A 19,931-nucleotide genomic window follows, 5' to 3' on the forward strand; every position below is an offset into this window, starting at 1 on the left:
CCAAAGGATCCCTGCATAGCTATTCGCTAACATCAATTACAATTGTCTCTGTAAGCATCAAGTATTTAGGGAAAATAGAACTTTGCACTTGACTGATCTGAACTTTCAAAAAATTCTGCATGTTTCCCTGATCTTGCAGTGCTGTTGCAGCTGCAAGTTCAAATCGGAGAGATTCTCAATGAGAAGTGTGATCATGTAAATCTTTCTCCTTGCAACTGGCTGCCCAGCTCAGAGCACCTGAAATAGGCAGGATTTAGGAATAGAGGGAATTGGATACTTAACAAACCTAACACATTGAAATTGACAGGAAAATTTGAGAAAGTGATCAGTAAAGTACAATGAGAAAAACAAATGTTTATGCAGAGAGCAATTCTGATCTGACCCTCAATGTACAAAGTTTTCAAAGGCTATCAGATGGACACTTGACGGACATATTTTACGGTTACTGGAAAGGAACGCCACTCAAAATTTTGCTCTTGAAGCAGCTGTTGTGGACAATGCATCAAGTCAAGTGTTGTGATTCTATGGAGGAAAGCATTAAATATTTGTGTTGGATTCAGATATGAGTAGCTCCACCACCCAGGGCATGCCCTTTCTCACTGTTACCTACAAAGTACCCAGGACATCTTCAGGGAGCGGTGTCTCAGAAAGGCAGCGTCTATTAGTAAGGTCTCCCAGCACCCAGGGCAATTACTTTTCTCACTGTTACCTACAAAGACCCAGGACATCTTCAGGGAGTGGAGTCTCCCAGCATCCAAAACATGCCCTTTTCTAACTGTTACGATCAGGTAGGAGATACAGAAACCTGAAGGCACACACTCAGCAATTCAGGAATAGCTTCTTCCGCTCTGAGTTCCAATTCCTAAATGGACATTGAACCCTTGGACACTATCTCACTTTTTAATATATATTTTTTCTGTTTTTTGCATGATTTTAATTTATTCAATGCATGTATACTGTAATTGATTTACTTATTTATTAGTTGTTTTCTTCTATATTATGTATTGCATTATACTGCTGCTGCTAAGTTAACAAATTTCACGACACATGTTGGTGATAATAAACCTGATTCTGATTCTGATATTGTTTCAGGTGTAAACATATAACATAAAGAGTATTGGTCTCAACACAGACCACTATGGATCACCTTTAGTCACCAGCAGCCAATCAGTAAGGGCTCCCTTTATTCTTTGTCTCCTGCCTGTCAGCCAATCCTTTATCCCCGTTAATATCTTTTCTATAATACCATTGGCTCATCTTGTTAAGCAGCTTCATGTGCGGAACATTGTCGAAAGCCTTCTGAAAATCAAATGAACAATGTCCACTGACTCTCCTTAGTCTATCCTGTCTATTATTTCCTCAGGCATATATCCTCTTAAGGAAACCATGCTGACTTTGTCATGCACCTCCAAGCACTCCAAAAACTCATTCTTAATAACAGACTCCAACATCTTCACAGCCACAGAAATCAGGCTAACTGGACTGTAATTCATTTTCTTCTGCCTCCTGCCTTTCTTAATGAGTGGAGTGACATTTGCAATTTTCCAGTCCTCTGGGAGTGTTCAAGAATCTAGTCATTCTTGAAAGATCATGACAAATACCTCCACAATTTGTTCAGCTGTATATATTGTTTAGAAACGTGGGTGGAGTCCATCTGGTTTAGAATGAACTCCACCCACTAATCTACCTTTAGACCTTTCAACTTCCCAAACAGTTACAGCAACTACACTCGCTTCTGCCCCCTGACACTCAGATTTCTGGCATTCTGCTTGTGTCTTCTACAGTGAACACTGATGCAAAATACTTAAGATCATCTGCCACTTTTTTGTCCCTCATTATTACCTCTCCAGTGTCATTTTTCATATATCTGAAAAATCTTTTGGTATCCTTTTTTATATTATTGTCTAGCTTCCCTCTGTATTTCATCTTTTCTCTCATTATGTTTTTTTTTGGTTGCCTTCTGTTGGTTTTTGAAAGATGCCCAGTCCTCTAACTTCCCACCAAGTTTTGCTCTATTATATGCACAATTTTACTTTGTTTTAATGGTGTTTTGACTTCCCCCTCTCAGCCATGGTTGCCTCATTCTCCCTTTAGAATATTTCTTCATTTTTAGGATGTATCTATCCTGGTAGAAATGTTCACAGGTAATGGACAAACACTTTATCTCATTCTTGGAGTATAACTTTTGTTTTAAGTGATTTTCATGGAAATTTTGCTAGGTCTAGTAACACAATCTGAAGCAGTTTGAACAAGCTCCTTGAAACTGCCTTTAATCTCTGTAGGTTTCTAAATATTTCACTAGAGATGTTATTTGTACTTTCCCTTTCTTCATAAGATAAAAACCATGTTTCAATCTGGGTAGTATTCTGTGTACAAAGAATTTATTTGTGCATCAAATCTCTTTCTGTTACATCTACCATTCAATTACAATGTATCTGGACTTAACTTGCATGAAGATAATAATGTTGCCATCTGTTCAACAGAAGGTTAATGTCCTTGTAAAGCCTTGATCTTTTTAACATCAAAAACGTTGAAGCAATCTCTATTTGCTATTCTGAAGAACGATCGTTCTTTATTGGGCCTCTCTCTCACAATGCAATGGAGGAACATTCAGTGGATGACTTCCTGGACTCTATTTCCAACATTTCAATTTCAAATGAAGAATCAAATTGGATGAGGCTTTCCGTTCTATACAAAATACACTTTGTGTTACTTTGCTTTCACCTTGAAATGGAAGGAAATGACAGTAGGGTAGATTCTGAACTATCCTACCAACCTGCCCCAGTGGTTACTGCTCACGTTGGGAATTATAAAAATAATCCAATCTATCTTACAATCTTTCAACTGTAAATTTGTTTGATGTACTTTCAACTAGACTAGATATTGGCATTATACAAATATATGGTTCATTCTACCTTTCCTTTTCTGTAGTCAGGGAGAAGAGTTTTCTTTTTTGACAGGCTATTGGTAATACCATTTGAAATATCAAAAATGCCAATAATATATCAAAGCTAGAGATTAAATTGAATTATAAACACAAGAGATTCTGCAGATGCTGGAAATCCAAATTAACAGGCACAGAATGCTGGAGGAACACAGCAGGTCAGGCAGCGTCGATGGAAATGAATAAACAGTCAATGTTTCAGGCTGAGACTCTTCTTCAGGACTGTAAATTTAATTGCTGTTTAGTTAAATTTGGAAAACCATGTTATTTAAATGATAAAATCGAAATGGGTTTAAACATTTAAACCTATGGTACATACAGTGGAAAATCATTTCAAAATTCTGGTGGCCCTGCCGACACTACCATAATTGTGAAATAAGAACATAAGAAATAGGAGCAGGAGTAGGCCATCCGGCCCATCGAGCCTGCCCCGCCATTCAATAAGATCATGGCCGATCTGTCCGTAAACTCAGCTCCATCTTCCTGCCTTTTCCCTATAACCCTTAATTCCCTTATGATGTAAAAACCCATCTGTTTCTTAAATATATTTAGTGAGGAAGCCTCAACTCTTCCCTGGGCAGAGAATTCCACAGATTCTCCTCATCTCCGTCATGAGGAGAAAAACTGTATCTCCTCATCTCCGTCCTAAATCTTCTCCCCTGAATCTTGAGGCAATGTCCCCTAGTTCTAGTCTCACCTACCAATGGAAACAACTTTCCTACTTCTATCTTATCTATCACTTTCAAAATTTTGAATGTTTCTATCAGATCCCCTCTCATTCTTCTGAATTCCAGAGAGTATAGTCCCAGGCGACTCAATCTCTCCTCATAGGTTAACCCCTTCATCCCTGGAATCAGGTGAACCTTCTCTGCACTGCCTCCAAAGCCAGTATATCCTTCCTCAAGTATGGAGACCAGAACTGCACACAGTACTCCAGGTGTGGCCTCACCAGTATCCTGTATACTTACAGCATGACCTCACTGTTCTTGAACTCAATCCTTCTAGCAATAAAGGCCAACATTCTGTTTGCCTTCTTAATAACCTGTTGTACCTGCAAGCCAACTTTTTGTGATTCATGCACAAGCACTCCCAAGTCCCTCTGCACAACAGCACGCTGCAGTCTTTCACCATTTGAATAATAATCTGCTCTTCTACTATTCTTTCCGAAGTGGATGATCTTGCATTTACCAACATTGTATTCCATCTGGCAGACCTTGGCCCACTCACTTAACCTATCTATATCCCTCTGCAGACTCTCCACATCCTCTGTACAATTTGCTTTTCCACTCAGTTTAGTGTCATCAGCAAATTTTGCTACGCTACACTCAGTCCCCTCTTCCAAATCATCAATGTAAATGGTAAACAGCTGCGGGCTCAGCACCGTCCCCTGTGGCACCCCACTCACCACTGACTGCCAACCGGAGAAACACCCATTTATACCAACTCTTTGTCTCTGTTGGTTAACCAATCCACTATCCATGTCAATATATTTCCTCTGACTCCATGCATCTGTATGTTATCTATAAGTTTTATCGAACGCCTTCTGGGAATCCAAGTATACAACATCCACCTGTTCCCCTCTATCCATTGCACTCATTATGTCCTCAAAGAACTCCAGTAAGTTTGTCAAACAGGACCTGTCTTTTCTGAATCCATGCTGCATCTGTCAAATAGAACCACTCCTTTCTAAATGTTTCGAAATGATATATTTCCCTGTGCTCTACCTTCACTGGGCTTCATTTACCTTCTCATCAGAGTGCAGTTATATATGTGGCAAAGCACATAATTTGGAATATGTAAAATATAGATAGGAAACAAGCAGAGTAGTTTAGTCCAGTAATCCTATTGTTTATGTATGACATGAACAATAAACTTAAACTCATCACAGGTAAATAATTCAGATTTCACTGCAACACACATAAAATGCTGGAGAAAGTCAGCAGGTCAGGTGGCTTCTATGGAAAATTGTAAATAGTTGGTATACCGGGCCGAGAACCTTCTTGACTCCTGGTGAAGGTTCTTGGCCCAAAATATTGATTGTTTACTCTTTTCCATAATGCTGCCTGGCCTGCTGAGTTCTTTCAGCATTTTGTGCGTGTTGAGTTCTTTCAGCATTTTGTGTGTGTGACTCTGGATTTCCAGCATCTGGAGATTTATTTGTGATTTTGATTTCCCTATTTAATTAGTCATTTAGTTACTAGTTCATTACTTCAGCACAACATCATGGGCTGAAGGGCTTCTTCATGTGTTGCACTGTTCTATGATAGATGCAGTCTGGAAATAATATCAGATTTTATATACCAAGGTTAATTGCCAAATCAAGCATTATGTTCTGATGTGAATGCAATGAGAAACCAATGTAATTATTCTGTATTAAATATAGTGCTTTTCTACAGTGCAATCAGAACGGGGACTCTCCCAGAGAAACTTGCAGAATACAAGCTTGAAAGGAAACCCCTCACTTCCGTTGTATATTAACCTTTCTCGTGTTTATGCATATTAACCTCACCTTATTTGAGGAAGAATTTATTTGTTTGATTGATACATCTATTTACTCTTTAGTGGACCTTTGATCATAAATTAGTACTGGATCAAATTTCTTGCAGAGACTCACAAGGAAGATTCAGTAAATTCAGTAAATCCAATCAGTATTTATTTAGTTTTGCTCCGAATTATGATCCAGCTAACCCTGGTTCTCCAGGACTACTTTAGATCTTTTTGTTCTAATTTAATTTGATTGTCTCAATCTTTAGACAAAGCTTTTAAAAAGTAATTAGACCATAAGACAAAGGAGCAGAAGTCGGCCATTCGGCCCTTCGAGTCTGCTCCACCATTTCATCATGAACTGATCCAATCTCCCTTTTAGTCCCATTCCCCCGCCTTCTCACCATAACCTTAGATGCCCTGACTACTCAGATACCTATCAATCTCTGCCTTAAATACACCCAATGACTTGGCCTCCACTGCCGCCCGTGGCAACAAATTCCATAGATTCACCACCCTCTGGCTAAAATTTTTTTTCGCATCTCTGTTCTGAATGGGCTCCCTGCAATCCTCAAGCCATGCCCTCTCGTACTAGACTCCCCCACCATGGGAAACAACTTTGCCACATCCACTCTGTTCATGCCTTTCAACATTCAAAATGTTTCTATGAGGTCCCCCCTTGTTCTTCTAAACTTCAAGGAGTACAGTCGAAGAGCAGTCAAACGTTCCTCATATGTTAACCCTCTCATTCCCGGAATCATTGAAGTGAATCTTCTCTGAATCCTCTCCAATGTCAGCACATCCTTTCTTAAATAAGGAGACCAAAACTGCACACAATATTCAAAAAGAGGTCTTTACCAGTGCTTTATAGAGCCTCAACATCACATCCCTGCTCCTATACTCTATTCCTCCAGAAATGAATGCCAACATTGCATTCACCTTCTTCACCACTGACTCAACCTGGAGGTTAACCTTAAGGGTATCCTGCACGAGGACTCCCAAGTCCCATTGCATCTCAGAATTTTGAATTCTCTCCCCATTTAAATAATAGACTGTGTGTTTATTTCTTCTACCAAAGTGCATGACCATACACTTTCCAACATTGTATTTCATTTGCCACTTCTTTGCCCATTCCCCTAATCTACCTAAGTCTCTCTACAGACTCTCTTGTTTCCTTAGCACTACCGGCCCCTCCACCTATCTTTGTATCATCAGCAAACTTAGCCACAAAGCCATCTATTCCATAATCCAAATCATTGATATACAATGTAAAAAGAAGTGGCCCCAACACAGACCCCTGTGGAACACCACTGGTAACCGGCAGCTAACCAGAATGGGATCCCTTTATTCCCACTCTCTGTTTTCTGCCATTCAACCAACGCTCTATCCACGTATGTAACTTTCCCATAATTCCATGGGCTCTTAACTTGTTTAGCAGCCTCATGTGCAGCACCTTGTCAAAGGCCTTCTGAAAATCCAAACACACAACATCCACTGCATCTCCCTTGTCTAGCCTACTTGTAATTTCCTCAAATAATTGCACTAGGTTTGTCAGGCAGGATTTTCCTTTAAGGAAACCATGCTGAGTTCTGCCTATCTTGTCATATGCCTCCAGGTACTCCGTAACCTCATCCTTGACAATCGACTCCAAAAACTTCCCAACCACCGATGTCAAGCTAACAGGTCTATAATTTCCTTCTTAAATAGTGGAGTGACATTTGCAATCTTCCAGTCCTCTGGAACCAGGCCAGAATCTATCGACTTTTGAAAGATCATTGCTAATGCCTCTGCAATCTCCACTGCTACTTCCTTCAGAGCATGAGGGTGCATTCCATCTGGTCCAGGAGATTTATCTACCCTTAGACTATTCAGCTTCCTGAGTAATTTCTCTGTCGTAATTGTGACTGCGCACACTTCTCTTCCCTGACACCCATGAATGTCTGGTATATTGCTGATGTCTTCTTCAGTGAAGACTGATGCAAAATACTCGTTCAGTTCCTCCGCCATCTCCTTATCTCTCATTACAATTTCTCCAGCATAATTTTCTATTGGTCCTATATCTACTCTCACCTGTCTTTTACTCTTTATATACTTGAAAAAGTTTTTAGTATCCTCTTTGATATTATTTGCTAGCTTCCTTTTATAGTTCATCTTCTCCCTCTTAATGACCTTCTTCATTTCCTTTTGTAAGCTTTTAAAAACTTCCCTATCCTCTGTCTTCCCACTAATTTTTGCTTCCTTGTATGCCCTCTGCTTTGCTTTTACTTTGGCTTTGACTTCTCTTGTTAGCCACTGTTGCATCCTTTTTCCATTCAAAAATTTCTTCTTCTTTGGAATATATCTGTCTTGCACCTTCCTCACCTTGCATAAACTCCAGCCACTGCTGCTCTGCCGTCCTTCCCGCTAGTGTCCCTTTCCATTCAACCTTGGCCAGTTCCTCTCTCATGCCACTGTAATTTCCTTTACTCCACTGAAATACCGACACATCGGATTTCGGCTTCTCCTTCTCAAATTTCACAGTGAACTCAATCATGTTGTGATCACTGCCTCCTAAGGGTTCCTTCACTTCCATCTCTCTAATCACCTCTGGTTCATTACACAATACCCAATCCAGTACAGCCAATCCCCTAGTGAGCTCAACAACAAGCTGTTCTAAAAAGCCACCTCTTAGATATTCTACAAATTCTCTCTCTTGAGATCCAGTGCCGACCTAATTTTCCCAATCCACTCGCATGTTAAAATCCCCTACAATTATCATAACACCGCCCTTCTGGCAAACTTTTTCTATTTCCTGTTGTAATTCATAGCCCACATCACTGCAGCTGTTTGGAGGCCTGCAGATAACTGCCATCAAGGTCCTTTTACCACTGCAAATTCTTAGCTCAACCCATAAAGATTCTGTACCTTCTGATCCTATGTCAACACTTTCTAATGATTTAATATCATTTCTTACCATTAAAACCACACCACCCCCTCTACCTACCTGCCTATCCTTCTGATACATCATGTATCCTTGGATGTTCAGCTCCCAGAGACATGCATCCTTTAGCCATGTCTCAGTGATGGCCACAATATCATACCTACCAATCTGTATCTGTACGACAAGATCATCTATCTTATTCCTTATGCTGCGTGCATTTAAGTATAACACCTTAATTCCAGTATTTGGTACTTTTTGTATTGATTGCACTGCAACTCATCCCAATGGCTGCAAATTTGCTCCATCACCTGCCTGTCCTTCCTGACATCCTTACTGCTCACTACCTTAGATCTATTTCTGTTTTCCCTCTCCTCCGCTCCATCATTCTGGTTCCCATCCCCCTGCCAAATTAGTTTAAACCCTCCCTAACAGCTCTATTAAACCTTTCCACCAGGATATTGGTCCCCCTAGGTTTCAAGTGTAACCTGTCCTTTTTGTACAGGTCACACCCGCCCCAGAAGAGGTCCCAATGATCCAGAAACTTGAATCCCTGCCCCCTGCCCCAATCCCTCAGCCACGCATTTATCCTCTACCTCTTCCATTTCTACTCTCACTGTCGAGTGGCACAGGCAGTAATCCCGAGATTACTACCTTTGCGGTCCTTCTTCTCAACTGCTTTCCTAACTTCCTATATTCTCCTTTTGGGACCTCTTCCCTTTTCCTACCTATGTCATTGGTACCTATTTGTACCACGACCTCTGGCTCCTCACCCTCCCACTTCAGGATATCTTGGACGCGATCAGAAACATCCTGGACCCTGGCACCAGGGAGATAAACTACCATCCGGGTCTCCTGATTGCATCCACAGAATCGCCTATCTGACCCCCTAACTATCGAGTCCCCTATTACTACAGCCTTCCTCTTCCTTTCCCTACCCTTCTGAGCCACAGGGCCGGACTCTGTGCCGGAGGCATGGCCACTGTCACTCCCACCAGGTAGGCTGTCCTCCCCCAACAGTACTCAAACAGGAGTACTTATTGTCAAGGGGTACAGCCACAGGGGTACTCTCTAGTACCTGACTCTTTCCCTTCCCCCTCCTAACTGTGACACACATGTCTGCCTCCCATGGTCCCAATATGACCATCTGCCTGTAACTCTTCTCTATTATCTCTTCACTCTCCGTGACCAGACGAAGGTCATCGAACCACAGCTCCAGTTCCCTAACACGGTCCCTTAGGAGCTGCAGCTCGGCGCACCTGGCCCAGATATGGACTTCCGGGAGGCTTGGAGACTCCAGGACCTCCCACATCCGACACTGAGAACCTGAAACCTAAACCTACCTTGCCTTGCCCGCTTCCGCCTAAGCCCGTTGAGCCAACGCCCTTCAGCCTTCACTCTGCTCCTGGCTCACACCGCTGCCCACAAACGACGCTGCCCTCTGTTTAAGGCTGTGTCTTTTTTAAATCTTCCCGGCTTCACTGCCTGATGTCACACGCCTGCGCAGTCCTGCCTCTCTTAACTCTGATGTGAATAAGAAAAGATCAAAATGGCTCCCACCACACTCCCGTTCTGCTCCTCCGACATCCTTCTCCAAAATTGTCAATGTTTTTGGTTGAAACCCTGCTTCAAGACTTATTGTAGTGGAGCTGGTGGTCTAATCGTGTGATTGGAAACCTTTCTACACATTACCTCATAGGGATGATATGGGTGACTTACCTGAAAAGCAAATGAGAGCACTGACATTGGATAGTGTGGTTACCAAGCAGCTTTCCACAACAGATCCCAGGCGTGGATAATCCGAATGCAAGGACCTAGAGTTTTGTAAGCCAGGACACAAATGGGAAGGATGAGAAATACTGCCTTAGGAATTGGAGAACTGGAAATAAATCAGTGAATTCATAAGGCCAGAAGACATAGAAGTAGAATTAAGCCCCTCGGCCCATTGTCTCTGCTTCACCATTCCATCATAGCTAACTTAATATCCCTCTCAACCATAATCTCCTGACTTCTCCCCATACCCTTTGACGTCCTACTAATCAAGAAAATATAATCTTCTACTTTATACATACCCAAGTTGGGAAAGATCCCCCCGCATTCTTCTGAATTCCAGTGAGTACAGACCCAAAGCTGCCAGATGCTTCTCTTATGTTAACCCCTTCATTCCCAGAATTATCCTTGTGAAACTCTGTCCAATGACATATTTCTGAGATATGGGGGCCAAAACTGCTGACAATACTTGAAATGCAGCCTAACTAGTGTTTTATAAAGACTCAGCATTATCTACTCACTTTTATATTCTATTCCCCTTGAAATAAATAACAACATTGCATTTGCCTTCTTTACCACAGATACAACCTGTAAATTAACCTTCTGGGAGCCTTGCACGAGAACTCCTAAGTCCCTCTACACCTCCGATGTTTGAACCTTCTCCTCATTTAGATAATAGTCTGCACTATTGTTCCTTTTACCAAAATACATTATCATACATTTCCCAACACTGTATTCCATCTGCTACTTTTATGCCCATTCTTCCAATTTGTCTAAGTCCTGCTACAAATGCATTGCTTCCTCAGCACTACCTACCCTTTCACCTATATTCGTATCATCCACAAACTTTGCCACAATGCCATCAATTCCATTAACTAAATTACTGACAATGTGAAAAGTAGCAGTCCTGTTTCTGAGCCCTGAGGAACAACATTTGTCACTGGCAACCAACCAGAAAAGGTCCCCTTTATTCCCACTTGCTGCCGCCTGCCCGTCAGCCATTCCTTTATCCATGCCAGTATCTTTCCTGTAATGTCACAGGATTTTATCTTGTTAAGAAGCCTCATGTGCGGCACTTTATCAAATGCCTTTTGAAAATCCAAGTGAATGACACCCACTGTCTCTCCTTTGTCCACCCTGCTGGTTACTTATATAACCATATAACAATCACAGCACGGAAACAGGCCATCTTGGCCCTCCTAGTCTGTGCTGAACCCTTAATCTCACCTAGTCCCACCTACCTGCACTCAGCCCATAACCCTCCACTCCTTTCCTGTCCATATACCTATCCAATTTTACCTTAAATGACACAACTGAACTGGCCTCTACTACTTCTACAGGAAGCTCATTCCACACAGCTATCACTCTTTGAGTAAAGAAATACCCCCTCGTGTTTCCCTTAAACTTCTGCCCCCTAACTCTCAAATCATGTCCTCTAGTTTGAATCTCCCCTACTCTCAATGGAAACAGCCTGTTCACGTCAACTCTATCTATCCCTCTCAAAATTTTAAATACCTCGATCAAATCCCCCCTCAACCTTCTACGCTCCAATGAATAGAGACCTAACTTGTTCAACCTTTCTCTGTAACTTAATTGCTGAAACCCAGGTAACATCCTAGTAAATCGTCTCTGCACTCTCTCTAATTTATTGATATCTTTCCTATAATTCGGTGACCAGAACTGCACACAATATTCCAAATTTGGCCTTACCAATGCCTTGTACAACTTTAGCATTACATCCCAACTTCTGTACTCAATGCTTTGATTTATAAATGCCAGCATTCCAAAAGCCCTCTTCACCACCCTATCTACATGAGACTCCACTTTCAGGGAACTATGCACAGTTATTCCTAGATCTCTGTTCCTCTGCATTCCTCAATGCCCTACCATTTACTCTGTATGTTCTATTTGGATTATTCCTGCCAAAATGTAGAACCTCACACTTCTCAGCATTAAACTCCATCTGCCAACGTTCAGCCCATTCTTCTAACTGGCATAAATCTCCCTGCAAGCTTTGAAAATCCACCTCATTATCCACAACACCTCCTACCTTAATATCATCGGCATACTTACTAATCCAATTTACCACCCCATCATCCAGATCATTTATGTATATTACAAACAACATTGGGCCCAAAACAGATCCCTGAGGCACCCCGCTAGTCACCGGCCTCCATCCCGATAAACAATTATCCACCACTACTCTCTGGCATCTCCCATCTAGCCACTGTTGAATCCATTTTATTACTCCAGCATTAATACCTAATGACTGAACCTTCTTAACTAACCTTCCATGTGGAACTTTGTCAAAGGCTTTGCTGAAGTCCATATAGACTACATCCACTGCCTTACCCTCGTCAACATTCCCCGTAACTTCTTCAAAAAATTCAATAAGGTTTGTCAAACATGACCTTCCACGCACAAATCCATGCTGGCTACTTCTAATCAGATCCCGTCTATCCAGATAATTATAAATACTATCTCTAAGAATACTTTCCATTAATTTACCCACCACTGATGTCAAACTGACAGGTCTATAATTGCTAGGCTTCCTTCTAGAACCCTTTTTAAACAATGGAACCACATGAGCAATACGCCAATCCTCTGGCACAATCTCCGTTTCTAATGACATATTAAAGATCTCCGTCAGAGCTCCTGCTATTTCTACACAAACTTCCCTCAAGGTCCTGGGGAATATCCTGTCAGGATCTGGAGATTTATCCACTTTTAAATTTCTTAAAAGCGCCAGTACCTCCACCTCTTTAATTGTCATAGGTTCCATAACTTCCTTACTTGTTTCCCACACCTTAGACAATTCAATATCCTTCTCCTTAGTGAATACCGAAGAGAAGAAATCATTCAAAATCTCTCCCATCTCCTTCGGTTCCACACATAGCTGACCACTCTGATTCTCTAAGGGGCCAATTTTATCCCTCACTATCCTCTTGCTTTTAATATAACTGTAGAAACCTTTCGGATTTACTTTCACCTTATTTGCCAAACCAACCTCATATCTTCTTTTAGCTTTTCTAATCTCTTTCTTAAGATTCCTTTTACATTCTTTATACTCCTCAAGCAATTCCTTTACTCCATGCTGCCTATATCTATTGTAGACATCCCTCTTTTTCTGAACCAAATTTCTAATATCCCTTGAAAACCATGGTGCTCTCAAACCTTTAACCTTTCCTTTCACCCTAACAGGAACATAAAGATTCTGTACCCTCATAATTTCACCCTTAAATGACCTCCATTTCTCTATTACATCCTTCCCATAAAACAACTTGACCCAATCCACTCTCTCTAAATCCCTTCGCATCCCCTCAAAGTTAGCCTTTCTCCAATCAAAAATCTCAACTCTAGGTCCAATCCTGTCCTTCTCCATAATTATATTGAAGCTAATGCTATTGTGATCACTGGACCCGAAGTGCTCCCCAACACATACATCTGTCAGCTGACCTATCGCATTCCCTAACAGGAGATCCAACACTGCCCCATCTCTAGTCGGTACTTCTATGTATTGTTGCAAAAAACTATCCTGCACACATTTCACAAACTCTAAACCATCCAGCCCTTTTACAGAATGAGCTTCCCAGTCTACGTGTGGAAAATTAAAATCTCCCACAATCACCACCTTGTGTTTACTACAAATATCTGCTATCTCCTTACACATTTGCTCTTCCAACTCACGCGCCCCTTTAGGTGGCCTATAATACACTCCTATCAGTGTTACTGCACCTTTCCCATTCTTCAATTCCACCCAAATGGTCTCCCTAGAGGAGCTCTCTAATCTATTCTTCCAAAGCACCGCCATAAGATTTTCTCGGACAAGCAATGCAACACCTCCTCCTCTGGCCCCTCCTACTCTATCACACCTGAAGCAACTAAATCCAGGAATATTTAGTTGCCAATCACACCCTTCCTGCAACCATGTTTCACTAATAGCTACAACATCATAATTCCATGTCAAACAAGAGAAACCCCAGCATCTCTCCTGACCTTTAACCATTTCCTCTTTATACAACTTCTTCTGCACACCCACCCCACAAGCAATCAATGTGTTAGCAACCACCCTGGCTACAAACTCTCCAGGACCAACCAAAACAGCTCTACAATTAGAAGCAATTTGGTAAAGACTGCTGACTGCATCATTTCTGATTCTTTAAAATCTCTTCAGTTTCAAGTCAGTAAGGTAAAGGATTACTCACCATTTCCAAGGATGGGTGTTTATTGCAGCAGACAGGGTGTTACCCAGGAGAAAGCAATTCTTCTGACCAGATTCTGTTCATACTTCCTCCACTACAGAACATAGAAGCTACCATGTGCAGAATTAAATAGGAACTCTGCAACAATGTACTCTACTCCCACTCTTTATTTTCTACCAGTAAAATTTATTGTAATAGCTTCACCTCCAAGTTTCTTACTCAATCAATTATCTTCATTCCTTTATTGTTGTGGATAATTATCCAGGTATTTCCTACCTAACACTGATGCAAAGTACTCATTAAGTTCACCTGCCATATCTTTGTCCCCCAGTACTACCTCAGCAGCATTTTCTATTGGTCCAACATCAACTCTCACCTCCCTTTTACTCTTTATATAGCATAACAACATTTTAGTATCTTACTTTATATTATTGGCTAGTTTGCCTTCATATTTCATCTTTTCCCTTCTTATTGCTTTTCTAGGTGCCTTCTGTTGGATTTTAAAAGCTTCTCAATCATCCATTTTCCCACTTACTTTTGCTACCTTATCTGCCCTTTACTTGGCATTTATGCAGATCTTAACTCCCCATGTCAGTCACGTTTTCCTACTGTTACGAACCCCGTAACTGGGTCACTTACCAGCAAAGATAGAGAGGCCCGTTGAAGTCTGATGGTACTATTTTTAAAAGTCTTTATTTATAAAGGGGCACAAAAATAAGATTAATACAAACATTCAAATAAAATACGTTGTCAATACTCAATCAAAAAACGCGGGTATAATAATAATCATCAATTAAGCAATAGCTCTGTCGTTTGTCTAGGGGATATTGTATTGTCCGAAGGAAAGATAGAAGTCACTGTCCTTTCAAGCTGCAGCTTTTGGGTTTAAGAGAGAGACGGTTTTAAACTTGCCCGGGACTTTTATGAGGCCAATCCGTTGCGTTGGTGGAGTTGGTTCCCCGTTGTTAGTTCCAAGTCATTTTCCGTGGTACCAGCCACCAGCCCCCAGGCAAGGGAACCGAACGCATGTGGCTTCCTTCAAATGGTTTCCCGCTATTATGGGATCGCTAGCGTTTCTTCTGGAGCGTCTGAAAGGGGTTGTTCCCCCAGACCCTCTTTTATACTTCCTCATGGGGTCTCAGATGTCAGTCAGGTTGGGATGATGCAATCTCTCTCTCAACCAGCCCACTTTGCCCGAGGGCTTGCACGTAGCATAGTCCCCAATCCACAAACGTGGTCTCCAGGAGACAATGGCCAGGTCTCTCTCTCTCATTTCCTGGGTCCTCAGACACAACCCAATAATGCTCTTGTGATTCTCACAAAGGAGGGGGCTCCCCCACACCCTTTGGCCCCTCAGAGCTGTGGTGCATTCATAACACTACCCCTGCCATTTGCAAACATCTTCTGTGGGACATATCTATCCTGCATCTTGTGAACTAATCCCAGAATCTTCAGCCATCTCTGCTCTGCCGTCATCCCTGCCAGTATCCTCCGTCAATCCACCTGGGCAAGCTCCTCTCATGCCTCTGTAATTCCCTTTATTCCATCGTGATAATGATACATGTGAGTTATGCTTCTCCTGCTCAGATTGCAGTATGAATTCAATCATATTATACTCACTATCTCCTTAGTGTTCCTTTATGTTAAGCTCCCTCATAAGATCTGGGTTATTACACAACACCCAGTCTAAGATGGCCTTTCCCTGAGTAAGCTCAAGCACGAACTGCTCTAAAAAGCCATCTCGCAGGCATTCAACAAATTCCCTCTCTTGCGATCTGACATCAACCTGATTTTCCCAATCCCCTTGCATATTGAAATCCCCCATTAAAATTGTGTCATTTTCCTTATTATATGCCTTTTCCTGGTCCCATTGCAATCGCAGCCCCACATCTTGGCTACTATTTGGAGGCCTATATTTGATTCCCATTATGGTTTTTTACCCTTGCAGTTTCTTAACTGCACCCAGAAGGATTCAACATTCTCTGACCCTATGTCACCTCTTTCTAAAGATGTAATTCCATCTCTTGCTAACAGAATCACACCACCGCCTATGACCTTCTACCTGTCCTTTCAATACAGATTATATTCTTTGATGTTAAGCTCCCAACTATGGCCTTCTTTCAGCCATGACTCAGTGTTGCCCACAATGTCATACCAACCAATCTCTAATAGCGCATATATCAACAAATTTCACTAGATATGCCATTGATATTAAACCTGATTCTTAAGCAAGGAAATGAATCACATGGCTGATCCTTCTTGAATTCAGATGAAAACTGATTCAAACTCAAGGCTCCAAATGAAAGGTCATGGAACTAAAATATCTCATTCCACTGATACTGCTGAACCTGTTAGGCATCTCCACAATTTTCAGTACTTAATTAATTTTTGCAAGCAAAAAGATTTCAGTATAATGCATTTTAAATCATTTTTAAAGAACGGATATTGAAATTCAGTCTGAAATGTGCTTTTACATGAGGGTATGCCAATATAATGTCCCGCAAATTTCATTGATTCCTGTTATCCATGTAGATTGTTTTACCTTGATAAATTAATGTGTTTATGCAAAACACATCTGGAGATGTATTACAAATTTGTTCTTTGCATTTTACTATTATTCTGACCTCTGAATTGCTAAACATGGAAATGTGTGCAAACTAGCAGTTGTGCTATTTAGTAGGAAATCAAAAATAACTGTTGAAGTTGTGCTTCTTGTGGGTGTTGAACTGACAAAACTTTGATTATTATGTAAGCTTGGTTTTCCAATATTATGAAAACTGTTGTCATGTCTATGGAGTTGCATTTCAGTTTCAGAAAGGTTTATTACTATAAAAAAGAACATCTAAACTTTAGCATGACCCCATTCATATCTCTGTGTTGTTCAGTTCCTGCTTCAATTGCTGTTTTCCTTCAAGCATGTGCTTAGGGACATGACTCTGTCTGTAAGATTTTCTTTATACCCAGAGAGAGGAAAGATTCTGTTTCAATCTGAAAACTTTTGGCATTAAGTTGATTCAATGGTTTGGATTTCACGTGGGAAGTAAATGAGTGTTTTTATCATCTGCAATGTAATTTTGAGAAAAACAAGTTGATCCTTTTCAAATTTTATTTTCATTAATTTTGTTAACTTTACTCATATTTTGAAATTAAGTTTTGGCGTCAGCAGTTTCTGCTTGTCACTGTATGGTGGAATGGGCTTCTTTCAATTTGTGGAAGCAGCTCTCCAGTGGCAGGAAAATCTGCATAAAGGCTTTATTAGGAAGAAAAATTGACATTGGTGGTGAGGGGTGAGGCCAACAACTCAGTGTATGGAAGAGCTGAAGGCAGTACCTGGAGGAGTAGTCCATTTACCAGGTGGTTGCACACTGGTAAGAACTAAACAAAAATTCCAGGTACAAGAATCGGAAGGCTAATTGAAGAGCAAAAAAAAAATTCCAAATTGAAACCTCACATCAGAAATGGCTCTAATGCTTCACTCTCAGATGAGCTCACACCTTTTATGCATGCTTTGAAAGGGGGAATATAATAACACCTGTGCTGATCCCTGCAGCATCTGATGACCCTATGATCTCTGTCTTGGTGGGCAACTTCAGAACATCTTTCAAGAGAGTGAACCCCTGCAAGGCATCTGACGCTGACAGGGTACCTGGTAGTGCTCCATAAACCTATGCCAACCAACTGGTGGACGTGTTCAAGGACATCTTCCATCTCTCACTGTTGCTGTCAGCAGTCCCCACCTGTTTCAAAAGGGGAACAATCATGCCAATGACCTAGAAGAGCAGGTTGAATTGCAATGACTATTGCTCAATTACATTCACATTTACTATGCTGAAGTGCTTTGAGAGGTTGGTCATGGCCAGAATCAACTCCTGCCTAAGCAAAGACCTAGACCCATTGCAATTTGCCTATCGCCACAACCGGTCTACTGAGGATGCAGTCTTACTGGTTCTCCACTTGACCTCAGGTCATCTGGACAATAATAATATCTATGACAGGCTGCTGTTGATTGATTACAGCTCGTACCCTCAGTTCTAATCAACAAGCTCCAAAACCTCATCTTCTGTATCTCCCTCTGCAACTGGATCCCTTGACTTCCCCACGGGAGACCACAGTCAATTCAGATCAGAAATAACATCTCTTTCTTATTGAGAAACATGAAACATAGAAAATCTATAACATAATACAGGCCCTATGGCCCACAATGCTGTGCTGAACATGTACTTACTTTAGAAATTACCTAGGCTTACCCATAATCCTCTATTTTTCTGAGCTCCATGTACCTACCCAGGAGCCTCTTAAAAGACCCTATCGTTTCCACCTTCACCACCATCGCTGGCAGCCCAGTCCACGCACTCACCACTCTCTGCGTAAAAAAATTTACCCCTGACAACTCTTCTGTACCTGCTTCCAAGCACCTTAAAACTGTACTCTCTCGTGCTAGCCAGTTCAGCCCGGGGAAAAAGCCTCTGACTATCCACACGATCAATGCCTCTCATCATCCTATACACCTCTATCAGGTCACCTCTATTCCTCCGTTGCTCCAAGGAGAAAAGGCCGAGTTCACTCGAATTGTTCTCATAAGGCATGCTCCCCAATCCAGGCAACATCCTTGTAAATCAGGCCAGTCAGCATCTATGGAAAAAGGTGTAGTTGATGTTTTGGGGAAACATCGACAATACTCTTTTACATAGATGCTGCCTGGCCTGCTGAGTTCCTTCAGTGTTTTGTGTGTGTTGCTTGCATTTGCCTTTCTCACCAATACAAAAGTAAGCTAGCCAATAATATTGAAGAGGATACCAAAAGTTTCTTCAGATACATAAAGTGTAAGAGAAAGGCAAGAATGGATATCAGTCCGCTGGAAAATGATGCTGGACAGTTAGTACTGGGGGAACAACAAAATAGAGGAGGAACTGAATAAGTATTTTGCAGCAGTTTCACTGTGGAAAACACTAGCAGTATGGTGGAAGTTCCAAGTGTCAGGAGGCATGAAGTGTGTGAAGTTTCCATTACTGGAGAGAAATTTCTAGGGAAACCAAAAGGTCTGAAGGTAGATAGGTCACCTGCACCAGCTGGTGTACACCCCAGGTTTCTGAAAGATGTGGATGAAGAGATTATGGAGGCATTAGTAATGATCTTTCAAGAATCACTAGATTCTGGAATGGTTCTAAAAGACCAGAAAATTGCAAATGTCAATCTTCTCTTCAAGAAGAGAGTGAGGCAGAAGAAAGAAAACTATAGGCCAGTTAGTCTGACATCAGAGGTGGGAAAGAGGTTGGAGTCAATTGTCAAGGATGTGGTTTCAATGCACTTGGAGGCACATGATAAAATAGGCCGTATTCAGCATGGATTGCTCAAGGGAAAATCTTACCTGACAAATCTGTTGGAATTCTTTGAAGAAGCAGCAAGCAGGATGGACAAAGGAGAATTGATTGATGGTGTATACTTGGATTTTCAGAAGGCCTTTGACAAGGTGCCACACATGAGGCTGCTTAACAAGCTATGAGCCCATGGAATTACAGCAAAGATTCTATCATGGATAAAGGAGTGGCTGATTAGTAGGAGGCAGAGAATGAAAATAAAGTGAGTCTTTCCTGACTGGCTGCAGATGGTTCGT

The 19,931-nt window shown here is 41.4% G+C and overlaps 1 protein-coding gene and 1 long non-coding RNA gene across 2 annotated transcripts in view; one reads left to right on the plus strand and one right to left on the minus strand.

The window, feature by feature from the left end:
* The window catches only part of nckap5l (NCK-associated protein 5-like), a 954,759-nt gene that overhangs the window by 113,003 nt on the left and 821,825 nt on the right, over positions 1-19,931 (plus strand). The gene's annotated exons all lie outside the window — the stretch shown is intronic.
* Positions 2,386-19,931, minus strand: part of LOC132392447 (uncharacterized) — a 36,345-nt gene continuing 18,799 nt past the window's right edge. Inside the window, exons 3-6 of the long non-coding RNA XR_009511540.1 lie at positions 19,686-19,844; positions 14,957-18,054; positions 10,065-10,159; positions 2,386-2,724 (exon numbers count right to left, since the gene is read on the minus strand). This is a non-coding gene — a long non-coding RNA (uncharacterized LOC132392447). The remainder of the gene's footprint in view (positions 2,725-10,064; positions 10,160-14,956; positions 18,055-19,685; positions 19,845-19,931) is intronic.

This window comes from Hypanus sabinus, chromosome 4, assembly GCF_030144855.1.
Source record: "Hypanus sabinus isolate sHypSab1 chromosome 4, sHypSab1.hap1, whole genome shotgun sequence".
Classification (NCBI taxonomy): domain Eukaryota; kingdom Metazoa; phylum Chordata; class Chondrichthyes; order Myliobatiformes; family Dasyatidae; genus Hypanus; species Hypanus sabinus.